The sequence below is a fragment of the Cavia porcellus genome, unplaced genomic scaffold, assembly GCF_034190915.1.
Source record: "Cavia porcellus strain 051 isolate PalLab524CR breed Dunkin Hartley unplaced genomic scaffold, mCavPor4.1 scaffold_2, whole genome shotgun sequence".
Taxonomy (NCBI): Eukaryota; Metazoa; Chordata; class Mammalia; order Rodentia; family Caviidae; genus Cavia; species Cavia porcellus.
Genome location: NW_026947485.1, coordinates 40042550 through 40067757, shown reverse-complemented (window position 1 = coordinate 40067757; position 25208 = coordinate 40042550). Strand labels below are relative to the sequence as shown.

Genomic DNA, 25208 nt, shown 5'->3' with positions numbered 1-25208 from the left:
CCATAATTTCAACAACCAGAAATAATCATTATTAAAATTTAGGAGTATAGACTTTCCATCTTTCAAATAAATTAATGTATGTATAAAATATATTTCTTTCAACTTAAAACTGAATTGAAAATGTTCTGTAACCTGGTTTTTTAACCTATTGACCATGAGCATCTGTATCTAGTGCAATATAACTTTTTAAATCCTAAAAATATATACAATGTATGCACTGAATAAAAACTTCAAAATAGGGGCTGGGGATTTAGCTCAGCAGCATAAGCGCCTGCCTTGCAAGTGTGTGGTCGTGAGTTCAATCCCTGGTACCAGTAAAAAAAATAAAAAAATAAATAAAAATAAAAATAAGCAAAAAAACCCTTCAACATATACCATAGTGAGAAAATGAACTTAGAAGAGAAGATTTGAGGGGCTGGGGATTTAGCTCAGCGGCATAAGTGCCTGCCTTGCAAGTTCGATCCCTGGTACCGAAAAAGACAAAAAAAAAAAAAAAAAAAAAAGAGAAGATTTGACCTCCAAAAAAATCAACAACTATTGTAATGCTATAGTAATTAAGACAGTGTGCCATAGAAGGAATTGAATTATGAAAATCTGATTTATGGCAATAAAGGGCACTGTGGGTTCATGAGGATAGGTTAGTCTATTCAGTAAATGCTGTAGAGATGATTGCTTACTTTTAAGGAAGAAAAGTGAAATTGTTGCCACACTTCATATTCTTTACAAAATTTTTTTCTACGAATATCCAGTAACTAAATTTAAAAGGTAAGCCAGGCTCCCTGTAGTTCCAGCAATTTAGGAGCCTGGGACAGGAGGACCTGTTGAGCCCAAGAGTCTGAATAATACAGTGGAAACCTATTTCAAAATAATAAATAAGTAAACATATAATACAGCAAATAAATAAGTGGCAAAACTATACAGCCTTTAGAAGATAACAGAAATTATCCCCATGAGCTTCAGCAGGAAAGTAATTTTTAAACAAGACATACAAAAAAAGCACAAAATGGCAACTTTAAAACAGAGGAACTGAGCCAGCTTGGTGGTGCATGTCTGTAACCCCAGCACTCAGCAGGCTGAGGCAGGAAGATTGCCTTAAGTTTAAAGCAAGCCTGGACTAGATAGTGAGTTCAAAGCTGGCCTGAGCTACATAGCAAGTTCAAGGCCAACCTGAACTGGATATCAAGACCCTATATATATAAAAAAAAAAAAGAAGAAGAAGAAGAAGAAAGAAAGAGAGACAAAACAGAGAAACTCTGTATATCAAATGACTCATAAGAAAAGTAAAAAAGTTCTAATTACAAATTTAAGAAAATATCAGCAACACATTAAATTGGATACAGCCAAATGCAGTTCATATATAAAGGCCTTCTACAATTCAATAAGGAAAGTATGCTTGTGCAGCTTTGGAACCTTGGGATGTATCCGTGAGTAAATTAGATGAGGGCCTGTGTAAGGAACAGTGGGAAGCAGGGACAGGCCAAGACCACCCGGCTGTGTAAAGGCAACATGGCATGAAATTCGCTGTGCCTAAGTTCAGGCAGACAGAGTACAAAAAGCCACCTGTGCAGTAAAGAGAAAAACGGAGCCTTTTTATAGGCCTGGGACAAAAAGACTCAAGTGAGATCAGGCAGATGGTCAGGTCTGGACAACACATCCATGGTCAAAGTTCTCCAGTGTTTCAGTGTTCAAAAAGTCCTCAGGGTGCCCACGGTAAATATGTGGGTGTCTTCAGAAGTCCTGGTGCCTGGAAGATTCCATACTCTATCTTCTGTTTTATGGCATCCTGTGTTTCCTGAAGGCAGCCCTTGTGGTGAGCTGCGTGTCTGCTGAGAACACTTCTGCTGGCAAACAGGTTGGATGCTGGGAGAGTCACATCTGCTGGGAGCCTGACAGCCTGTGCCCTTATAGAGCGTGCAATGCAGCAAAGAAACACAGAAAGTAACAACAGGCATAAAAATGAGCAAATTATAAAAAGCGAAAAGCTCGAGTATTATAACCAAAACAAAACAGAGACATAAAGCCAGATAAAGTGTTGCAGAGGTGGGGTGGGGCGGTCTGCAGTATTAAATTAGGGGACCGTCCCTGGCCTTGTTGAGAAGTGAGACTTAAGCAAAGACTCAAAGGAAGCCAGGCAATAAAGTAACCCAGGGACGTCTGGACTGGGGGCTTCACAGGCAGAGGAAGCTCCTGGAACAAAGGCTTGGGCCAGTGTGGTGAGCTGAGGAGCAGCCAAGCCAGTGTGGCCAGAGCAGAGTGAGAACCTGCAGGAGGAGGTTGGGAGGACAGTGGGGGGCAGCAGGTGGCCTGCTGGGCTGTTGTAGGGACTTTCCTGCTACTCAGAATGGCCTGGAAAGTTGTCTGAGACACAAGTGTCCATCTGGGTGAGGACACACCTAGGGAGAGCCCAGGAAGAGGGAGCCCTTCCTCCTGACCCCGATGTATTTCTTTCCCGGGGTTTGGTCGCCACAGTGCTCCCCACAGAGGATTGTGAGCCCTGGGGTACTAGGATAATATAGTCTGAGTTCGCTGACTTTATTTTCATTTTCCAGAATTCTTTGTATATTTTAAGTTCTTTGTGTTTTTGCCCAAATTTTCCTCTTTTTTTCTTTATTAAGGTATATTTTTCTATATAATAAAACTCAGTCATTTAGATGGACTGTTTGACACATTTTGTAATTGTGTACTGACATGTAAACTCTATCACAGTTGTGATAAAGAATTATTCCATTTCTCTAAAATCCCTCTCCCAACCCCGGGGCTTCACCCACTACTGATCTTTCTGCCACTATGGTTCCACCTTTTTAAAAGTTTCTGATAGGGCTGGAGAGGTAGCTCAGTGGAAGAGTGCGTGACCAGCAGAGCTGAGCCCCTGGGTTCTACCCAGGACTAATAACAACAAAGCTTTCAAAACATTGAATCACTTAGTACACAGAATTTATGTCTGGCTTCTTTTACTTTGGATAGTGTTTTATACCGCATAATGCACACAGCAGTGCAATGCTAGAGACTAGATCGCGCCTGCTGACCACAGTACTACTTTCCACGAAACACAAGCATTCACGATGGAGTCATTCATGCTTTCTCATTCTTTGTGCTATTGTTGTCATAATTTTGCTGTATTTCTATGTGCTGTAAACCCAATAATGTTACTATTTTTAATAGTTGGTTTCAAAATAAGAAAATGAAGAAGCCAGTCTTGTACATTTACATTCCATTGCTGGTGTTCTTTCTTCTTCCTATAGCTCCTAGTTTCTATCTGGTATCATTTCCACTCCGCTTTAAAACTTCTTTTATGATTTTATGCATGTCTTTTGGCAATGAATTCTTTTAGCTTTCACTTTTCTGAAACTGTAATTCCTCATTTTAAAAAAAATGCTTTCACTGGAGATAGAACTCAGAGTTGACAAGGGTTTTCTCGGTTGGGGGCATCTGTTTCCTTTCACTGGCTTAGCAAAGTTCCCTGTCTCCTCTTCATGACTGCTTCACATGAGAGGTTGGCTGTCATCTAAAGTGCTTAACGCATCCTTTTTCCTACCTCTGGTTGTTCGTTAGCTTTTTCTCTTGTGTGTTAGTTTTTAAGATTTTGGCAATGGTGTGCCTATGTGTGCTTTTCTTTGTATTCATCTTGCTTGGGGTTTCCAAAATTTCTTATATCTAGGGATTAATGTTTTCCTTCAAATTCAGGGAATTTCCAAACATTATTCTGAAAGTAAACCATTATCCTTTTCCACTCAATTCTCCTCTACTTTTTCTTCTGATTCTCCAATTACAAAGTTTAAGTTATATAATATGGTCCCATGGGTCAGTAAGTTTTTTTTAAATAATTTTTCTCTGTGGTTTTCAGATTGGATTGTTTCTGTTAAGCCTTTCTTCCAAACAATTTTAGATCTTGTAGTGTCCCATTCTAGAGTTTCCATTTAGGTCTTTTTTAAAAATGGTTTCTATTTTTCTGCTGAAACTCCTCTACCTATTCACTTATTCTGAATGAATACTTTTAAATCTTTGAATATATTTATAACAACTGTTTAAAAGACCTTATCTACCAGTTCTAACATCTATGCTATTTGGGGGCCCATTTCTATTGTCTTACAATAATTTTCTAGATCATAGATCACATTTTTCTGCTTTCTATACCTATAAAAATTTTTATTTTTGTACACTGGATATTGTGGATGTCACATTATAGAGAATCTAGTATATATTTTCTTCTTTTAAATGGTATTGAGTTTTGTTCCAATAGACATTAAATAATAGATAGATCGTCTTGATCCTGGCCGGCTACATTTTTGTTCTTTGCTGTGTTTCTTCCCTTGGTCTCAGAATATGGCCCTTCCTTGAGGGCACAGCCGTAACCCTAAGGGACGGCCTTTGTGGTGTGACTCTTGAGCATCTGAAGTACTTACTGAGGTTTTATCATTCTTTGCTGGACTGAAACTTTGTCTCAGACCCTCCGTGGACCTTGGTAACTCTGTCCCGCTCTCATCTCACAGCAGCCACTCTGCTGAGTTTTGTAGCCCAGGCTTTGTGTACAGCAACTCAGCCTTCAGCCAGCCACCCAACAGGAGCCCTTGTAGATCTTGGTTTCCCTCTTGAAGTTCTGGGGATTAACATATGAGATCAAGGAGTATCTCTGTGTTCCTAAGCATGCTCTTGTATGAAAACAGTCAGATTAGATTAGCACTTACCTAACAACCTCACTTTAATAACCTCTTTCAAAATCCTTATCTCACAGCAGGGTGCCCTAGTGCATGCCTGTAATCCCAGCACTCTGGAGGCTGAGGCAGGAGGATTGTTGTGAGTTCCTAGACCAGCCTGGGTGGACTACAAAGTGAGTTCAGCCCAACTACATAGCGAGACTTTGTCTCAAAAAGACTAAATAAATAAATAAATAATAAAATAAAGCCTTATCTCCATATCTTGAGGTACCAGGGGTTAGAGTTTCAACATATGAATTTAGCAGAATTCATCCTGTAACGGCTATATCCTGGCCTTCCTATTCTAGCCGTTCAGAAGAAGCCTTGCTCTTTGATGTCTGCTAGCTGAAAAGTGACCTGGGTAGCAGTCTACAGCAAACGTGGGCTTCGCCTCATGCATTTCCTTTCAGCAATCACACCCCATGACTGGAAGCATTTGCTTTTTATGTGTGGTTGCTCAAATCAAGAGGGCAAGTCCAGTTCTAGCGATCCTAACATCATTGGCAGTGAAACTCAACTCCAGCTTTTTGCCTGCTATACTCCAATTTAGTGGTCAAAATTATCCCCAGGGCAAAACAGACTTATTTCAGCGCAAGTCCAGCTTTTCTTTCCCTCATACCACAGTTATGCTGTGGTGCTTAGCAAACCGAAAGTATCCACGGGCCTTGTTTGCCTGAGTCTGTCCCGGGGCTGCCCTGACCTCCCCAGCCTGTAGTCCTCGGATTGGGATGGGAGGAAACAATGTGCCCTTCATTTGTTTTTACATGCTTTTTTCTCCCTTCATTTCATATATTGCTCTAGAAAAAAGAGAGTCAATTTGGCCCTGGAGGTAGGAATAATAGGGAAGCAAACAGAGAGACAGAAGGGGGGACAGAGGGAAGAAGACAGAGCTGTAGAGAAGAGGCCCAATGGGAAAGGGATGAGACCAGGGAAAAAGGTAGGAGGAAGAGATGGCTTTACTTCTGGGCTTCACCTGGGCCAGTGCTGTGGGCCGCACGTCTGGATACCACCTTCCCGGTCAGCATCAGGACATGGCATGGTCTAGGGCTGTCTCAGTACTAGTAGAGAAGACCCGCAGGTAGCTTATTCCTTGACTGTCACATTCTTGTCCGACAGCTGCCTGCTGTCATGTCAGAAATCATAGCCCAGCAAACTGTCTTGGCCACCAGGGGACTTCTGGCCAGGCTGGGATGAGGTCCCTGGGTGACAGGCATGGCCTGGAGTGTGAATGTCTCCTTCAGATAGGCCTCTTCCCCGGACAGTAAGCCAGCCCAGACCGTCAGCTCCATTTCCCCATCCCCAGCTCCCTTCAGAGCAGCTCCGTTTACATTTGTTAAAACCACTCCCATCTTCGTGGCTGCAGTTCTAGTCTAGGACCATCTCTGAGGGCCTTTCTAGGAAGTTTCAATAGCACAACTCTTGGGGCATTGTTAGGGTGCAATGTGCTCACCAGCTGTGCTGTTTTATGTTGCTTCTTATCCTAAGTTAAAGAGGATGATGCTTCCAAGCCTGCTCTGATTTTGAAATGAGGAAGAGCTTTCTCCCTATCCATGTGAATATTCGATCTTTGGGAAATGTTCTCTTTCCATTAAGGTCAGACCCTGGAGAGCCCCAGTGAATGAATGACAGCTTTCTGATTCTGAGGTCCCTTCCCTCACTCCATAGTCTAAATTCCTTTCTATAGCAATTTCAAGCGGATGGAATGGGAGTAGGAGGTTAACTTTTCACTAGAAAGAAAGAAACCAGGAAATGCTAAAATTATTAATAGAATAGAATTCAATAAATGGCAATATCTCAATTTATACACCATTCAGAGTATATGCAGTAGTTATTTTTATCTAAATTATTTCCTGAACAAGAATAAGATTCAGATGTTAAATTAAACAACTGTTACTCTACTTAGTTTCATTTTCTGGCTAATGAAACCATGAAGACAATAAGAACTTATAATAGATCTGGAAAATATTATTACTGAGCTGATAAAAAAGAATATGAATACTGGCTTATAAATTAGTGAGTAACACTTGAATAAGAAGTAGTCCTATTTTAACATGAACTAAGAAAAATAAATGTTCAATGGAGAAAATTAAAGGGATAATTTGTCACCAAGCGGTGACAAATCAAGAAATGTGAAGCTACAATGAAGAAAAATGTATGAAAGTTATTCACTAGGTAATGAAGTCACAATATAAAAATGCATACATTATAACAGAAGGTCAGGAGCAGTGTCTTGGTTCATCTTCTGTTGGTATAACAAATGCTTGAGTCTGAATAATCTACAGAGGAGAGAGATTTACTTTGGCTCACTGTTCTGGAAGCCCACGAGCCTGGTGAGAGCATCTTCTTGGCTTGGTGAGGACCATGTACTGCTATGTGGATGGTGGAAAGCAGAAGTGGGTTTGTATGGTAGACCCGGAGAGGATGGAGGAGCTGATCTTCTTTGTAAAGCCCACTCTTGAGAGAGAGCTAATCCATTCCCCAAATCCAGTCTCAAGATAAAGGAATTAATCCTTCTTACAGCCATCACCTTCCAACAGAGCTACATTAGCAACCAAATTTTAATATGGGTTTTGGTGTGTTCAAAGCACATCCAAACCAGGCCTGATGGCACACTCCTGTAATCCCAGCACTCAGGAGGCTGAGGCAGGAGGATCACTGCAAGTTTGAGACCAACGTGAGCTACAAAGTGAGCTCAAGTCCAGCCTGAACTACATAGCGAGACCCGATCTCAAAAAGACAAAAAAAAGGCAAACCACATCCAAATCGTAGCACAAAAAAATAGATTGGATTCCCTTTCGAAGAGACTCTCCCAGAGCTCTCAGAGAAGGAGGGTCATTGGATGTAGTAGTGACTACAATAGGAAACCCTGGCTCTTAAAGGAGGACTTAGCTACCCATTGCTGCCTACAAAACCCACTTGTGCCACTTGCGAAGACCCCCAAGTAGTGAGAATCATCCTCTGTGAGTGGCAGCAATGTTTAGAACAAGACATAAGACCAAAATCGGTCATCACGGCAAGGTCTCAGCCTGCTTCCCTTCACAGCTTTGCCACTTAGCGGAAAGATTCTGGGATCTAGGCTACAGCCCCTCCTGCCCCCGCCCCGGGTCCTCCCTGAGGTCTAGCCACTGGTGCCGGCAATGGCTTTCTTTGGTTTTCCTCTCTTGGTCATATTTCTGACCACTTCTCAGCCTCCGTCAACATGATATCTTCTCCCCAAGTCCCTTCTGGAATGGACAGAGAACACTCCCCTCAGAGAGCATGGGACCTGTGCCACGGCTCTGCCTCTGTGTCCTGGTGGTAAAATATGGGCCGTTCAGATGAGTCTCCCTGGAACACTGACCAACCACCCTCCTCTGCCCACCGAATCTTAGAATAGTTCCAAACCTTGGGTCCAGAGATGTCTCCAGCTTCCGGCCTCCATACCCTCTGTCCTTCCCTTCTTCCTTCCTCTCTCTTTTCCCACCCTCCTTCCTCCTGTTTAATTTCTCCCTTCATTCCATGGACAGTAATTATGGGTGCTGGGCACACAGCAGCTAATGAGACATCAGACAAGATTTCTGTCCCGAGGGATTTACAGTGCAGTGGAACAGACAGTCACTAGATAAACAAATCACAGCCATGCATGCATGTGTATTTGTGAAAGGAGATTAAGGGAAGCACAGGGTGCTCTTGCAATGGGCTAGCAGGGTGGATTTAATTTGGGTGCTGCAGGAAGACCGCTTAGAGCCACTGATAATTAAGCTCCCTGCTGCAGGCTGTTGGGGAAGTGGGAGGGACGGTGTTCCTGGCAGAGGGGACAGCAAGGGCAAAGGCCCTGAGGCAAGCTTGGAGTATTCAAGGAGCTGGAAGAATGCCAATGAGGCTGATGCATCCAAAGAGAGGGAAAGATTGACACCGGAGGAGTCTGGGGAGAAGGCAGGTGATCACACACAATTTAATTTTAAGAGTGGCAAGAAACCACTTACAGATTTTTTGGGCGGTGATGGAACAGAAGCATATTTGCATTTTTTAAAAAGTGCTGTGAGGACTGGAGGGGAAGGGGTGGGCGTGGAGTGAGCGGGTAAGGAAGCACTGTGCTGGAAAAGGTGCGGAAGACACAGGGTTTCCCACAGGGCAGAGCAGGGGGTGGCAGGGACCCTCAGAAGTGTGACCTTGAGATGTGTTAGAAATGGAGCGTGAGGAAGTGGGGGTGCTGCAGCCCTGGAACCCTGGACATGCCCCCCCCCCCGTGGGGTGGGCCTGCCCTCCAGCCGCCCTGAGACCCTGAGCCCTGACTGCCCCCTGGTGTCCCTGGAGCAGGGAGGTCCTGACCCTGCACATCTCCCTCCTTCACTGCTGTCACCTTTGTCCTTCAGTACCACCATTATCAAGTCCACACCTTGACAGCTGAAGGTGACCTTTAGGTCTGCTTCAAATGTGTGTTACTCTGGACTGCACTCGGTATGTGATCCAGCCGCTCACCCTCCTCTGTGGCGGGCCCTCTCTCCTCGTTGCGCTGCGGGGACCCCTTTCCCCAAGCTCCCGCATGACCTCGGTTCCGTTTGTTACATCCTCATAAATCCGCCGAGTCGCTGTCCTCTTTCCATCCTTCTGGGTCAGCCAGGGCTCCATTACCGCTCATCAGAATTATTGTAAAGCTTCTATTTTCTGCCATACCAGCAGTCTCGCCCGCTTCCAGTCAATTTCACAAATTTTTCTGCTCAAAAACCTTCAGAGACTGCTGATCGTCCGCTGGAGGGACAGCAAACTCTTCAGCCTGGCCTGAGGATCAGGCTTTGACTGAAGATTCTCTCCCACCTTTCTCACACCGACAGCCCGCCCCCCTCGAGGGTGTTTTCATCTGGAGACTTTGCTTCTTCCGCACCCCTCACTCAGCTTCACACCCCTGCCATCCCCACAACTGCAGCTCAGAACGACTTCCTTGGGGAGCTCCCCAGTTGCCTCCCCCTGATCCCAACCAACGTGGAGCCTGACCTTTCCTGGGACCTTCCTCAGGCATCTGTCCTCGCCACCTGCTTTGCTGCCTCACCATTTACAGTGGTGGAGAGGTGACCCTGAGGGAGACCGGGCTCCAGGAGGAGCCGGGGGCTGGATGCAGGATGTTTCCTCCGAGTGCTTCCAGGCTTCCAGGCACTTCCAGGCAGAAGTGCTCTTGTGTAACAGCTGCTAGAAGGCAGGGTCTGTAGTGGGCTCATCTTTGTAGCCTCACCCCCAGCACAGGTGTGGCAGGTGCAGGCCAGGTGAGCACCTTAGGGTCCTTGGTGCAGGGACTCAGAGACAGAGATTAAGGCCTCCAAGCGAAACCTCATGGAACGGTGAGATTGCTGGAGTAGACAGGGAGGGATTTGGATAGGAGGGGTGATAATGAAGATGTTCTAAGAGAGGAAGGAAGGAACTTCCAGGGAGAGGTGGAGAATAGCAGGGAGGCTAGAGCTGGGCTTGGAGGAAGGTCGATGTTCCATCTGTTGGGTTGGTTCTGTCTGAACAGGTGTTAGACAGAGAGGGAAGAACAGATTTGGGCAGGTGCTTGAACAGAAATTTGAGACCCAGCCTCCAATGCTGTGTCCCACCAGGTCAAGGATGCTAGATGGGACCTCCTGTTCCATCTCATCTGTAGGGGAATAGCCAGACAAAAACACCCACCAGACCTGGTACAATGGTCTGTGTGAGAGGAGCTGGAGCAGGAAGGGACACTGAGGACCTCTTTCCATTCACGGTCTCATCTTTTGTGCTGGTCAAGTCCCAGGGAAGATGTTGAGGTGGTGGCAATCTCAGCCAAGGACATGGCGAATCCCCAGGGAGGCACAGAGCCACTGAGACAGTTGCATAGATCTTAGGGATTTAGGTGGCAGGAAGTGAGAATGTGGGTGGCCTTGGAGGCGGGCCTTGAGATTGCTCCAGAAGAGAGGTACAAAAAAAAGAAGTCACCGGAGACTCTGAGGACCCACCTGTGTGGTCAGGCTTGACCTTGTGATCTAGGAACCATCCCAAACAGAGTGGATCTGCGTGCCTGTCCTCAAACAGGGGTGTTAGCCAGGTGAGAGGAACAGGCTGAAACCAGCCTCCCTATGGGCCCTAGATAGCCACAACGTCTGGGAGAGAGTTCTGAGGTGGCAGGATCCTGTCCCTGTGTTCTCTCTTTGTCTCATCCCCCGCCCTCCTCTCATCTTTGGCATACCCCCCCTCCCGTGTCCTGACCCCACAGCCTCTACTTCAGCCTCTGAGCCAGGTTCCCCTCCCAGTTCCATTCAGTGAAGACTTGTGAGCTCTGAGGAGGACAGCCTCTGGTGGCGGCCATTGTCACCTCTGCAGAAGGAGGGATCAGACTCAGTCTCATTACCTCTACAAGCAGCTTCCTTCTTGCTAGAGTGAGAGGGTGTTTGGAGAGGGACTGGGAAGGAGTGACACTTTCCTGTATCCTCATCCCTTGCTCATAACCTGTGACTTTCTCCCATCATGCCTGCCAATCTGGGGCAGTAGGTTGGGCTGAAAATCTGGAGGGTCATTGGTTTGTGAGGAAAAGATATAATGAATCTAGTTTTTGACAAATCTAGCAGCAGGATGGATACACATGCCTGGTATCATTCTACTAATGGAGCCACGGGAATGTGGGCCATGACTCCATGCCAGCTCTGTGTGTGTGTGCTCAAAAGACATTTGGAGAGGGATTTCAAAGGAAGGGCCTCAGAGGATGGACTGATGTTTGGTTGTCCCATATATCTGAGCCCTTTCTACAGTAGGAAGCATTTTCTCTCTATGACCTCATTTCATTTGTGCACTCACCTACCATTGCATACCTACTATGTGCTAGGCACAATTTCGGGCACAGCCCATAGTGGCAAAACAAACCAAGTCTTGCCTCTTGGTAGCAAATTCTAAAATATAACATTTGGTTGTCTTAAGTATCATGAAGTCTCACAAAGTGGGTGAGGATATAGAGGATGAGTCCATGTGTGCCGAAAAACATTTATTACTAGGAGTAGGTTCACAGTCCCAAGATCTGCAGCCAGCAAATTGGAGGCCCAGGAAAGTGGATGGTGTAGCTCTAGTCCTGAACCAACAGGCTTGACACTAGGGAGAGCCAAGATTCAGTTCAAGGTAAAAAAAAAAAAAAAAAAAAAAAAAACCAAAAAACAGGGGAAAGAATCCTGTTCAAAGACAGGCAGAGAGTGCTCTTTTTTTTTTTTTTTTTTTTTAATCAGTACCAGGGATTGAACTCACGACCGCCTGCTTACAAGGCAGGTGCTTATGCCACTGAGCTCTTTCTAGCTCAGCCTGTTTCTCCATTCAGGACCTCTGGGATGGGTGAGACCAGCCACAGTAAGGATAGCAATCAGTTTTATTCCTTCTCCTGATGCAGGTGTTAACCTGAGCTAAAAATACCTTTAGAAGCACAGGATGTTTGACCGAATAGCCAGCACCCTGTGGGGAGGCCAAATTAACACCTAAATATGACCAGCACAGCCTCTCTAAAAAGGCCTCAGGTGACAAAGGTGCCTAGTGAGCCACCAGGCTAAGCCAGGGGGATGGAGGAGAAAGGCATCCGGGTAAAGGCAGGGGCAGGCTCGGAGCCCTGAGGCCAGCTGGCAGTGTGGAGTTCCACAAGGTGAGGTCAGAGAGGAGATGGGCTGGGGTGGATGTAAGGAACCCTTAGCTTCATTGACCATGGCAGAGCCTGTGGGTGTCAGTCTGAGTGAGACGGAAAGACCCCGAGGAGTAAAACTTTAAGCAAAGACGGAATGGCCGGGGTCACTCAGGTGCTGTGTAGAGCCTGGACTGTGGGTGTGATCATGAAAAAAGGGGGACCCACTGGGAGGCTGGTGGGGTGGTACGAAGCAGGTGAGAGCCTTCTCAAAGATATACCCAGCGATATTCACGGAGCAGCTTGAGTTGAAGTGAGGGAAGAAGAAGTCAGGGATGATTCTAACGGAAGGTTTTGCCCTAAAGCTGGATTTCCATTTCCTGATGTAACAAGTGAGATCCCACAGGGGAAGCCTGCGGGGCTGTGCAGCTTGTGGTAAGCACTTGGTAAAGGGCAGTGCTGGAAAAGCCCAATCGAATCTGATGGAGGCGCCTGGGAAGAGGGCGCCACGGTGATGCCAAGGAACCCGGGGTGGGGGCCTGTGCAGGAGAAGGAGAAGCTACTGGACTCCCTGGGGGCCCAGGCTCCAAAATCTGTGTGGATCAGTGAAAACACACCAGGAGGATGCACTCTGCTGTCCCCCACCCATGCTGTCCCCTCCCTCTGAGTAGCAGGATTCATGGGGACCAGGCAGAGCTCACAGTGAACCGTGGCAGTTCTCCATCTTGTGGCAAGCAGCACAGCCTGCCCAGGTGTCTGCAGCTCAGTGTGGGACCTGGCCCCCAGATGAACATCTGGGCAAGGAGGGCCCACTTTCTGGGCAGGGAAGATTCCCTCCTCTTCCTCTCAGATGGCCAGCAAGGCCCCCCATAAGGAGGCAGTGTGAGTGCTACTCAAGCCTTGACCCCTTGTGTGGCCCCAGGCACTCCTCTGCTGCCTGCCCTGTGGCTGCTACCTGTGGCCACATTCTGGTCCCTCCTAGCACCAGCAGCAAAGCAAAGCCCAAACCTCTGTGTCTCTAGGGTGGCCTCTGCTAAAACACTAAGCACTGCCATGTTGTGAGTTGGTGCAGGCCCCCAGGCCACCCTCTCTAACAGGTCCCAGTTGCCTCCTAGACTGCTTCGGGAAAAATGAGACATCCACCGACTGCCCCTGAGGTTCGAAGCACGATGGAGGCAGAAGCCAGCCATTCGCACACCCTTGGGTCAACACTGCTGGGATCTCTTCTGCTTTCCGTAGCAGTGGCCTCTGGGACTCTCCAGGTAAGGCAGGCAAGGCTCTAGCCAGCTGGCTCAGAGGCTCCTAGTAAGCTTTACTGTCTTCATAGCTTCTGGAAGCAGTGACCACTGTGTGACGTGGGAGCTTGGCTGCCTCTTTTGTGGAACAGCCTTTTGAGGTAGCAGGAGGGGTTTGATCATGTTGGCTGTCACTCTAACAGTGATGTCCACCCAAGGAGACCAGAGCCATGTCTGAAAGGTATCTCAGGGTAAGCTCTGGGTCTCATCCAATGGCAGCATCTTCCCATTGGGTTTCTTGGTGTCTTGAGACTCTGAGAGAGTCCAATGGAGACAGGGTAGGCACCAAAGACCTTGAGCCCCCCAGCTGACTGAACTCCAGCCACTGCACAAGGCTGCAAACTCTCCCAAGGTGGAAGAGAAAGCAGGGAGCCATGGACTGGGGAGGGAAACAGGAATACAGCCCTGTGCTGGCGTGTGCTGCAGCTCTGCTTTTAATAACTGGCCAAGTAAGAATGGGGATGAAGTGGGCTAGGTGGACTCACAGCTGGGATCACTGCTACCACCTGCTTTCTGGGGCTCCCAGCCCTCCCTGCTCCCCTGCGTTCTCTCCCCAGCCCCGCATCTCCCAACCACAGCCCATCTGCAGGTGTGGGACCATCCTGGAGCGGCCACGCCCCCCCTCTTGAGCAGCAAGGTGCTGTCTCCTTTGGATCTTTTTGCGGTCTGGGCTTGCTGTTTCTTGCAACGGTAGTCAGGAAGCCCTTACCCCAAAAAGTATCTACGGGAGGCCAGGTCCACCGCAGAGACCCCTGAATGCTCAAGGTGAGTCATACACAACAGAAGAATGGACGGAACTGGCAGTTTCTTAGGGTCAGTAGTATCCTCAGGTGAACTGCTGAGGTTCTCTATGCTTCAGAGTTACACACCCCCTTAATCATTTCCTGGTGGGCCATGCCTAGGGGACTCCACAGGTAAGGACAAAGGGGTGGACCTATAAAAGGCCGGGAAGACCACAAGGTTGACTTTGGGGATCCTCATTCTCCTATGTTCTGTCTTCAGCCTGCACACAACCAACCTCTGAGCTCCTTCAGGGAATGACTCTTCCGGCACTGTGGGCACTCCTGGAAGAACTATCACTCAAACATTCTGTCCTCCCTGCCCCCTAGGTGGACATGAGACCCAAGACAGGCCTGCAAAGGGAATCCCTTGCAGGGGACTCAAGACTGAGAACGAACTGACTGATACCAATTGAACCCAGCAGCTGCTCAATGAGATTAGAAGCTCCTGCCACCTGGATCGCTGAAAAGATTGCTGTCTGCTCACCTCTGGTGTGAACTTTTGATGGCCCCCTTCGTTCCGTGAACCATCCCCAAATCCTTCAAATAAAATTCTTGATTACTGAAGTTAGGCAGAGTCAATAGATTGCTCGCCTTGGATATAGAGACCTCTAGAGGGAGGAGAGAGAATTGTGTGCCTTGGAGAAGAGGTGGAAGGGACAGAGCTGGGGGGAAGGTCTGCGTCACCTTCTTGGGAGAGGCTGGCACACAGAGAGGGCAGGTGTCATATGCGAGGGTTTGGGCCAGAGCCCTGGAAACTTTACTAAAGTTAAGAACCATGTTGGGTTAAAAGAGAGAAAAGAGCTAATATAATAGCAAAAGATTTGAAGCAAGGTCAATGAAGTCCTTATTTTCTAAAGGAGACAGAAAATGAGTTATGACAGTTGCAGGTGGCAGTGGGTTCCCTGTCTCTTCCACCGTGCGTGGCTGGGTGGTCACCTCTGTAGCTGCGATGAGGCCACTGAAGGTCAGGGAGGTCCGCAGGCACCTGTCTCATTTCCCACCACTGACAGAGACCCTGAGTACCGTGTGCTCTCTCCTGGGAGGAGACTGGGCTCCCACAATGCCGGGCCTGCCCTGGGCCCTTTGCTTGTTACAGAGCCACAAGTCTGAGATCTTTGGTACCTGGAAACTTCCTTCCACCTCAGAAGCTGCTACGGGCGATCCCAAGGCAACTTGCTAGCTGGTGTGTGGCCCCACGCTGAGTTCAAGCATGCTAAAGGACCCCTGAGCAGGGCTGAGGTTCGCTGGGGAGGTTCAGGAAGGAGGGCTGGGCATTGGGATGAGAAGCGATGACTGTGGGTAAACTGCGCCCACCCAGACTCAGGCAGGCATCCGTGGGAGCAGGCAGAACAGGCAGTGCTGCTGGGCTGACTCATGCCCATGACCCCTGCAGTTCCTGCCGCTTCCCTCCGGATCTTCCAATTCCACTCGCTGCAAAACAAAGCAGGTCTTACGGCCACCTGCCCGCAGCAGGCAGGTAGGAAGAGTGTGCAGCTCAAGGGTGGCATCGTGTGGTCATAATGGGTAGTGCGCTCAGGCCTCCATCACGTGCTGGGTCTCTTAGCAAGTCTTGCCAGACTGAGGCACTTTTCCCGAAAGCAAGAATCTTTCCCAGCAGAATCGGTTTCGGTGCAGGACAGTCTCGAGGGGCACAGAGGCCAAGAAAGGGTGGGGGAGAAGGGAAGGCAGAGGGAGGAGGTTGCTGGACGGGGCCTGGCCCTCAGTGAGGGTGTCTACAGTCTACAGCTCTCCAGTCGCCCTCAAGGTGGGTTTCTGGGTCCCTGCCCAAGGAGTTTTGACTGTGATTAGCCCTTTACTTGAGCATCTCAAGTTGCAGTCCGCAACCGGCAGGGACCTCCTGGTCCTGCAGAAGACATTATTCAGAAAAGGATTCCAGTTCAGGAAGGAATCTGGATTTCAGGGTCAGTCAGATCTGGAGTCAGATATCATGCCCCCCTATACTAGCTGTGTGACTTCAGGACAGTCCTTAACTTTCTCTATGCTTCAGTGTCTTCATCTGTAAATCAGAGATAATAATACCTAGCAATGAGCTCATGTTGGTACAACGAATGACCTCTCATAGAAAGGAGGACCCCAAATCTGATCTAGAGGGTGTTAGCTCAGGGTAGGATCAGCTGTGCATGGCTGTCTTTCTAGATTTGTGTGTGTGTGTGTGTGTGTGTGTGTGTGTGTGTGTGGCATTTAGCAATAACTTGTTGATTGAAAGCAGCAGTGTCGCCTGTCCCCTACCTCTCCCACCCAGACAGACAAGAGGCATGATGCTGAGAACCCACTCATTTGTGCCCTGACCCAGGGTGCTTTGGGAGGGAGCAGGGGGATGGTCCACCTCGCAGGAAGGGCTTGGAAAAGGCAGAGGGCGCTGTTGCCCTGCAGCTCTCCCAGGGTTTTGGGGGGGGGTTGGAGGGGTGTCCTGACTTCAGGGTCACCTAGAGAGGGAGGGAGAATTTGAGGAGGTGGCACAGAAGAGGTGAAGGAAAGTCAAAAAGAAAAGGTAAGTATCAGTAAAGTAAGGCAGAATGGGAAGCCTCTCTAGATGGCTGGACCCCCTCCCATGGTTCCTAGTACCAGCTGTAGCAACCTATAAAGTGACTTTTCCAGGCACCAGGGACTGAGCAGGCCTGAGCCACACCTACTTTTCTGAGCTGGGGTTTCTGCATCTGTAAGCAAAAGGAATATGCCGGATTCTTTCCCTGAGCTGCCACCTCCACCTGGAAACAGGCAGGCAGGGACTGTGTCCTCAGTGCTGTGCTTGAAGTGGGCACTGCCTAGGGTGTGGGAGGGGCTCCTGAGCCTGGCAGCCAGGAAGGAGGCAGGCTGGGCAGGTTCTGACAGGGAGGAGGCAGAGGAGTCACCAGCAGCGGGAGTCCCCAAGCCCACCAGGAAGAAATGTCAGATAAACCCGCAGCTATTGTCCCGCATACCCCTGATGGCACAGGAGCCTACGTACTCCCATGACGCTGTTCCATGACGTTTGCATCCTACTATCTATGAGATGATCTTCCTCTGGCCAGCAGAGCCTGCAGGACTTCTTTGTCCTTCCCAAGGTGATCTGGGTCTGGGGGAAAAGGACAGAGGAGTGAAAGTCAAAGGCCTTCTTGATGAACCAGCATGTCAGCTGGAGGGGAAAGGGTACTGCCACTTGGCGCTTTCATTTTTGCCTTCTCTGGGGTGTACCCTGGCAGTCCTCTCCTTGCCTCCCTCCTTTCTTTCTCCCCGCAGCATCTATACCTTGTGTAGCCAGGAACCTTCTCAGAGTAGGAGGCTAAGTGTGCCGGTCCTGTTGGGTGTGCTCCTTAACAGCTGTGGTCAGGGAGCACTCACCATAGGGCCGGGACCTCCAGCCCAGTGCCCCAGCTTGGTGTGGAGTCAGGCTTGCTTTATGCAGGGTGCCCTGGGCCAAACCCCATAATATGAGCCTCCTTTGCTGAGAGACTCCTTTTGAGATGCACTACCATACTCCTGTACCCTGGTTTCTAGGACAGTGGCTCTTGAGGTATGAATCACTTCGAGACCAACAGCTCAGAATCACCTTAGATCTTACTAGACATGCAGATCCTGGGGTCTCAGCGCCAAGGGTAGGCTGGAGAGGGCAGGCGTCGCCTTGGGAGGACAGCTGTGCACAGCCCCTTCCCAACTCCACAGTCAGTGACAGTCACACTGAGGGCTTGAAAATGGCCGGGATTTCACACCGTGGAGACTGGCAAACACTTGGGATGTTTGCTTGGTTTTCTTTTCAGTGAACCTGTCCTTCACCCAATTCTGGAGCAACGCTGGGCCCCATCCAGACCCACTGAGGGAGAAACTCTGATGAGGGAGCCCGGCAGCCTGCGCTCTCATTTGCTTCCCAAGGGACTCCAAGGTGCACAAGAAAGAAAGGAAAGTACTCTGGGTTGTGGATAGAAAAGGGAGGGTTTGGGGGTTTGGAGAAGGATTTCACAAGGAAACTTGGGAAGGGTAAAGAAAGGAGAGGGAAGTAAACCAAACTCCGGGGCTTTCCTCTGGGCAGAGGCAAGGGCAAGCAGTCCCCCTGGATGGAGGTGAGGCCTCCTGGGCTGCCCAGTGGGTTGGATCAACCGACTTCAGGTTTTCTCATTGTTCTGTGGATCTGGATAACAGCGATGCTTTTAATTTCTGAGTCATGAAATCAGAACAGCATGGAATAATTGGCTGGAAAATGTCCCTGTGGATGCATATTTCTACAACAAGGAAAAACACATCTTGGGTATTTAATGGGACATACAAGGAAGGAAAATCTTAAAAGTTCCTTTCAGAGAAGGAATGAAAATGGGAAATCACATTACCCATTACTATTCTTACAAATGTGTGCAAAATGCCAGTGGAATTTTCTTTTCTTGTTTCAATTTTGAAATACTCTGAACATAACAGCAAAATACAAGAAAAAATAAAAAGCCTTTTACCCACCAAAAGAAATGCTAACATTTTGCCACATTTATGTCTCTTTTTTTTAAAAAGAAAGAAAACCTTCCAGACACAGTTCGAGTCCCCTTTGTACACCTTGTCCTCCCTCCAACTTTGCAGCAAGTGTCCTGAAATTGGTGATGTTCTGTTCTTACACATGCTTGTGCCCAATTGCTCATAAATTATACCTAGCAATACTTTGAGTGGTTTTAATTTGCATAAATGGTGTCACGCTGACCTTATTTTTCCAGAACTTGCTTTTTTATCTAACCTTGTGTTTCCAAAATCCACCCACATTGTTGGGTTGATTTCCAGCTCATTTTAACTGCTGAACAACATTAAGCTGTACGTAGAAATCATAATTCATCTGCTCACCTAATGATGGACATTTAAGTTTGCTATGGTTACATAAAGGATGAATAATAGGAACAGGGAATAGAATTTTTGCAAATAGGAAGATCTAAAGGTAGAGGGGGAAGACAGGGAGGGGAAGGGACATGAAAAGAATTAATATGTGTAATGTACATTCATCAACTCCCCACAATGAATTGTACTCATTACGTACTGTAAACATGCACTATCAAAACAATTCGCTATGGTTTGTTCCCTCCAAAATGAGTTGAAATGTGATTTCTAGGGTGGTAATGTAGGGAGGTTGTATGTGATTGGTCATGAATGTACTAATCCATTCATGCATTAATGGGTTATGGAAGGAATGGTTTTGTTATAAAACAAGCTCTCTCTAACTAACTTGCTTTGCCCTGTTGCAACGCAGTGACAGGGTCCAAACCAGATGTTATGGCTTATATCTAGGTGTCCTCGGAGAGCCTTGTGTGTTACACACAAGGTGTTTGGAAGGTGATTGGATTATGGGGTTTAGAGCTGACTTGCTATCTTAGGAGACAGCATCTGGGAAGAAGAGGGGGCCCCTAAGGTCCTGCCCTGGATGGGTGTCTCCGTCTGTTGCTCCTTCCTTCCCTCTCCGCTTCCTAACCACCACGATAGGAGCAGCTTTCCTCTGCTCAGGCCCCTTCGCTATGCTGTTAACCATGCAAGAACTGAAATTTCAAATCTCTTCTCCTGTAAGTTGTGAGTGTCAGTGGCCCAGAGATGAGGAAAGTGACTAAGACATCAAATGCCATGCAGATGTCAGCACCCTCCTCTTGAATTTTCCAGCCTCAGAAACCATGAGCTAAATAAACCTCTATTCTTTTGAATGACCCTGGCTCAGGTATTTTTACAGCAATGGAAAATGGGCTAAGACAAAATTGTTTTTTGTTTTGAATTCGTCACTGTCACAAGTGATTCTGCAGCAAACATTCTTGAACGTGCTTCTCTAGAGGAGGCCCCATGTGTGGGTTGCAGGGTCACGGAGAGGGTGCATTCCCACCTATAGACACGTTGTCAGTTTGCTCACTAGCTTGTCTGAACCAGTTCATGCCTCTACCAGCAACATATGATGCAGGGCTAAAACATGCTTTGTTTGGTGTGCGCTTGGATTGTGTTCTTTCCTGAATATAAAATCAATCATAAATATTAAACCACCCCTCACATTTGTTCTCTTGGCTTTGCTATCCCTTAAAGTCTTAAATCCTTCAGCCATGAATTCTTCTGCCACTAGGGCTTTCCAGAATATGAACCTAGTAGCCAAGAATGGATGACTGGTATGCATGTGACAGGGTGGAATGTCCCTGTACACGTACATGACTGTGCGTATGTGTCTGTAGCCTTGTAGCAAAGACAGGAAGGAGAAAGACTAAGAAAGGCAAGGCTCCCATGATGTTTTCTCAACAATACATCAACCACAAGAAGAAGGGGCGCTCCTAGTGACCCAGAACCCACGCTCAAGCTCTTGGTCTTTCCCTCCCCTTGTATTTGTCATGGGCCAGCATGGGACAGGAGTTGTTCCAGGATCTCATTCTGCAGCTCTGTCTTCCCTGCTTCTCTGCCCCCATGAGGCCTGGAGCTCTTCACTACGTAAATTTAGGGGAGAAGAAGGAGGTGAGCTGTGGGGTGGAGGGCCAGTCCCAAAGCTCATCTGCGACAAAGGGCTGATTTTGGCCCCCAAGCCTAAGGGCTCTCTGTCCATGCCAAGGACTGCCCCTGAACCTGTGCCCGGGGGAGAGCAGAGCCACTAAAATCTTATACTGGGCAGTGACAGGACCAAGCCTAGCTCCTTCCACCACCAGCCTTCAGCAGAGCATCCTCCAGACCTCAGAAACTGACTTGAGAATAGGTGTTGAAAGGGACCACCACCAAACTGTCCAACTCAAAGGAGAGACATTTCAAGGCTCAGGGACCCGAAGTCAGTAAAAAAGTGCAATTCACTTTTGCAAATGGAAAGGGAACCAGGAGATAGAGGAAAGGATGTGAAAGAAGGAGGGGAGAATGGGAAGCAAAAGGAGTTAAGATGTGTTTTGTACAGGTACTAACTGCCCACGATGAGTGTAATCATAGTATACCACAAATTAGTCCTAATAAACATAAAAGCTTTTTTAAAAAGTGCATTTCACAGTTAAGTGAATGTTCAGGGGCCCAGATCCCAAGGACGATTTTTTCATGAGATACCACCCCACCCTCAACACCTAAAGTGTGGTCTTAAAGAGTTGTTTTTTCTTTAAAAGATGAAGTCTAGTTCTTATGAAGTCAAGGCAGGAGGATTGTGAGTTTGAGGCCAGCCTAAGCAACAATGTACAATAGCAAGTTCAGTGCCAGTTGTGGGCTACGTAGGAGGGCCCTATTTTACAAAAAGGAGTTCCATCGACTCCTTTTGATCTCACAGGGTCTTTGATTTATTTCCGTCTTGCTGACATGAAGCCTATGCCTCTGTCCAGGGCATCCCACAGGGGACTTCACCTCAGAGCCTCACCCGCAAGGAAATGGGGATGTGCAGAGGTGATGTCACTACATCCTGTGGCCCAGCTCAGCTGGAGAGGACAGGACAAACTGGGGAAAAGAGCCGGTAAGTAACGCATGCCACCCCTGGAGCTGGTAAGGGAGTGATGGAGGGCGAACGCGTCAGCAGCAAGTTTGAGCAATGAGCAATTACACCACAGCGTGTTTCTCAAATTCTTGTCTACTTTTAGCAAGCAGGCAACGCCATTCGGTAGGCATCTCGATTCTGAAATAGCTACAAAAAATGTTAAAAATGTTGTGTTGTGAGGATGTGCCCGCACTGACCTCTTTTCTAAAACAATGGTTAACGATTGTGTCGTGCGTCCTTAAGCAAATCTTTTAACCTGGCCATTCTTTGCTTTCCTCATCTGTGTGACCTGAGGGAAATGTTTTCAATATCTCTGGTGGTTCTTTCCAGACTAATATTCCTTGATTTGATGATTGATAATAAGCTCGCATTCTTAATACTCAAGCTATGTCTGCACAATGCCAACATCACTGGCCAATTCACTTAGTGTGGACAAAATGTTCTCTCCAATCAATTCTTTGGCCTGGTCAGATAAAACAACCAACTAATTGGCACCATCCTTCATTTCATAACTGATTTCCCTGGCATCGTCATGCCCAATGTTTCCTCCACAGCACTGTCCTGACAGGCTGTGTGTCTGGCACATGGGCGAGGTGTGTCATCCACAACTAGCTACTGATAAATTATTTTCAAGTGATTGAGGATTTGATCGTCAATTCAGACAGACTCAGTGAACCCCTTTAACACTAGGCAAGTGCATTCTGATATGCCCCTTTGTGCGGAAGAAGAAGTGGAATTATAGCTGGTGGATGGGGATTACCTGTAACCCTGAGCCAATGGGACACCCATGCAAGGGTGTCATCTGCAGCACATATGTCTGTCCCCTGAATCACCTACAGGATGATTAATGGGGACCTCTGACACATACTTGGACATTAAGTCACTAGAGACCAAGCCCTGGAACAATCTGATCTAGATGTGGACAGCTGGCAGCAGCCTATGATCCAGTAGCCAGCCAGCGAGGAAAGCAGTCCACAGAGCACCAAATAACAGGGCTGTTCAGTCTGCCTCTCTCTAGTCCCAAACAGAAAGGTTCCTCCAGCATATAAAGCATAGATTTATGCCTTCAGCATATAAAACAAGAATACAGCCAAGGAGGAAGTCAGGATATGTGAGCCTCACGGAAGCTCGTTATCTGCCAAAGCACAGCACGAGTCGAGTCCGTTCCCCAAGGTCCAGTGGGCTCAACTCTTCTCTTAAATCAGCCTATTAGTATTATCATGACTGCCTCAGCTGGCTCAGCCAGCACCTAGGAATGCTCTGGAGAGTGGGCTGCAGAGGAAGGGAGAGAAGGAGCACCTCCGTTAGGCACAAGAGGATTCTTCCCTCCCTGCAAGCCTGGCCTGATGGGGAGGGAGATGGGGGACCACTCTGATGCTGTATGGCTCCTCCCCCCTGTGCCAGGTGCCCTAGAAACTGTCAAGCTGAAGGGAGTGATTGCCACTTCTTTGGTGGGATGTGTTAGTTCCAAGCCCAGTTTTCTCCCATGTCTGTTTCCAGATCACCATTTTCTGCTGAAATGCCACACGCTGGCCATAAACTTAGAATTAGAACCATTCAGTGTCCCATGGGACTCTGCACTTCTGCCTCTGGGGAGGAAGCTTCCTAGACACATCACACAAGGAAGGTAGACAGCCACCCAAGCCCCAAGGAGCACTTGGACATTATTAACTACCTGCTATCAGCAAGAGTCAGGTAGGAAGCATCTGTTAAAGCCCCCACTGCCTTCACTGAGCAAAAAGCAGAGATGTCCAGTTCTAAACAAAGTCTAGATGCCAGGCGGTGTTTGTACCTGGCATCACCCCAATCTCCACTTGTTCTTCGGTTTTTATTCACCTATGCAGAACCAGGTCCCAGGCGAATTCCCACGGTCAGTGTGGGGTACTCTGACCTCCAGTGGATGGGAAATTCTATTAGGAAGCATGTAGAAGATGTCCATGGATTTGTGGCCAGTGCTTAGGGTAAAGTACAGTGAGAATGGAAATGAGACTGTGAGACTGAGTCCTGGAGAGCCATTCTACTTCATTTTGATCAAGATCCCAGATCCCCAGCCCAGATGAGAATCTACTAATTGGATTTCTACAACATAAGAGAGACGAGTAGTGGTTTGCTCGAGCATCCACAGAAGCGGATGGAGCCTAGTGAAAAATATTCACTTTGTGAGCCAGCTTGTAAACCGCAGGTAGACTGAGCTGGTTATGGTGGGAGTGTTTACTCCCTAGACACACAAATGCTACACACTGGGGCTGATTTTTCCTTCTTCTCCTTCTCCTCCTTTTCCTTCTCCTTCTTTCTCTTTCCTCTCTTTTTCCTTTCTCTTCCTTTTCCTCTTCCTCTTCCTCCTGCTCCTGCTTCTGCTTCTCCCTCCTTCTTGTTTTCATTACGCTTGTTTAAGAACTACTTTGCCAATATATAATGGCTCCTATCCCAGGTACAGAGATGGGATCAAAGGAATCAGTATTGTATATGGAAAAAAAAAAATGGAGCTCTCTTAGCCTTGAGGACTCTTGGTAAATATGACTTTTAGCATTTAGTGATACTCTGATCAGATAGCGGAATGTGGCTTCAGACACTAGATTTTACATTTAAAAGCTTTAGCTGAAGTGAAAATTACATGCAAATGTTGGGTTATACAGAGCTGCAGGAGTCTGCAGTCATGTTCTGGCAAAAAGCCTTTGCTGAATTCTCACTGGAGCTGTGGTCTCTCATTGATGTGGTTTCCTGGGAGGAAGTGTCTAGCCCAAGCCTTGCAGAGAGGGACTGCCACCCGTGTTGCGGCTGACTGCGCCCGTTGCTGTAGGGCTGCTGTTAGAAGAACAAAGAACACAGCACTCTAAAGAATCCATGTTGTGGATTGAATTGTGCCTCTTCAAAACTACTATGTTGAAGTCTTAACCTGAAAGTGACTGTCTTTGGAGATAGCACCTTTAGGGGATTATTTTGGTTATATAGCATAAGGATGAGGCCATAACCAATCTCATGTCCTCAGAGGAAGAGGAAATGTGGGCACACAACAAGGATGAGTATGCACATACAAAAGACCACGTGATGACACACTGTGAGCTGGGGAGAGAGGGATCACCAGGAACCAATCCTGGATCTTGAACTTACAGACCCCAAAATTGTGAGAATATGGATTTTGGTTGTTTAACCCACCCAGTCATGGTATTATGTTATGGCAGCAAGCTGACTGATACATCCTTTTATTTTATTTTATTTGCTTGTCTGCTTAATGATCAATTCTTTTTTTCTTTTTTCTTTTTCTTTTGTACCGGGGATCAAATTCATGACCTCATGCTTGCCAGGCAAGGCCTTATGCTGCTGAGCTGAATCCCTGGCCCTAATGATCAGTTTTTAAGAGTAATTGACACTCTTCCATGATTCTTCAGATCCTCTTAAGTCTGCCTGATGCCTTCAATGTGTTCAGTCTCT

The 25208-nt window shown here is 47.5% G+C and overlaps 1 long non-coding RNA gene across 8 annotated transcripts in view; it reads left to right on the top strand.

Moving 5' to 3' along the window:
• The window catches only part of LOC101788241 (uncharacterized), a 69620-nt gene that overhangs the window by 19929 nt on the left and 24483 nt on the right, over positions 1-25208 (top strand). For 3 of the 8 annotated variants that reach the window (XR_010044909.1, XR_010044917.1, XR_010044904.1), the window contains exons 2-6: positions 13392-13538; positions 14681-14842; positions 15450-15536; positions 18112-18233; positions 21576-21755. This is a non-coding gene — a long non-coding RNA (uncharacterized LOC101788241). The remainder of the gene's footprint in view (positions 1-13391; positions 13539-14680; positions 14843-15449; positions 15537-18111; positions 18234-21575; positions 21756-25208) is intronic. The other 5 variants (XR_010044907.1, XR_010044918.1, XR_010044914.1 and 2 more) reach the window with 5 other exon arrangements.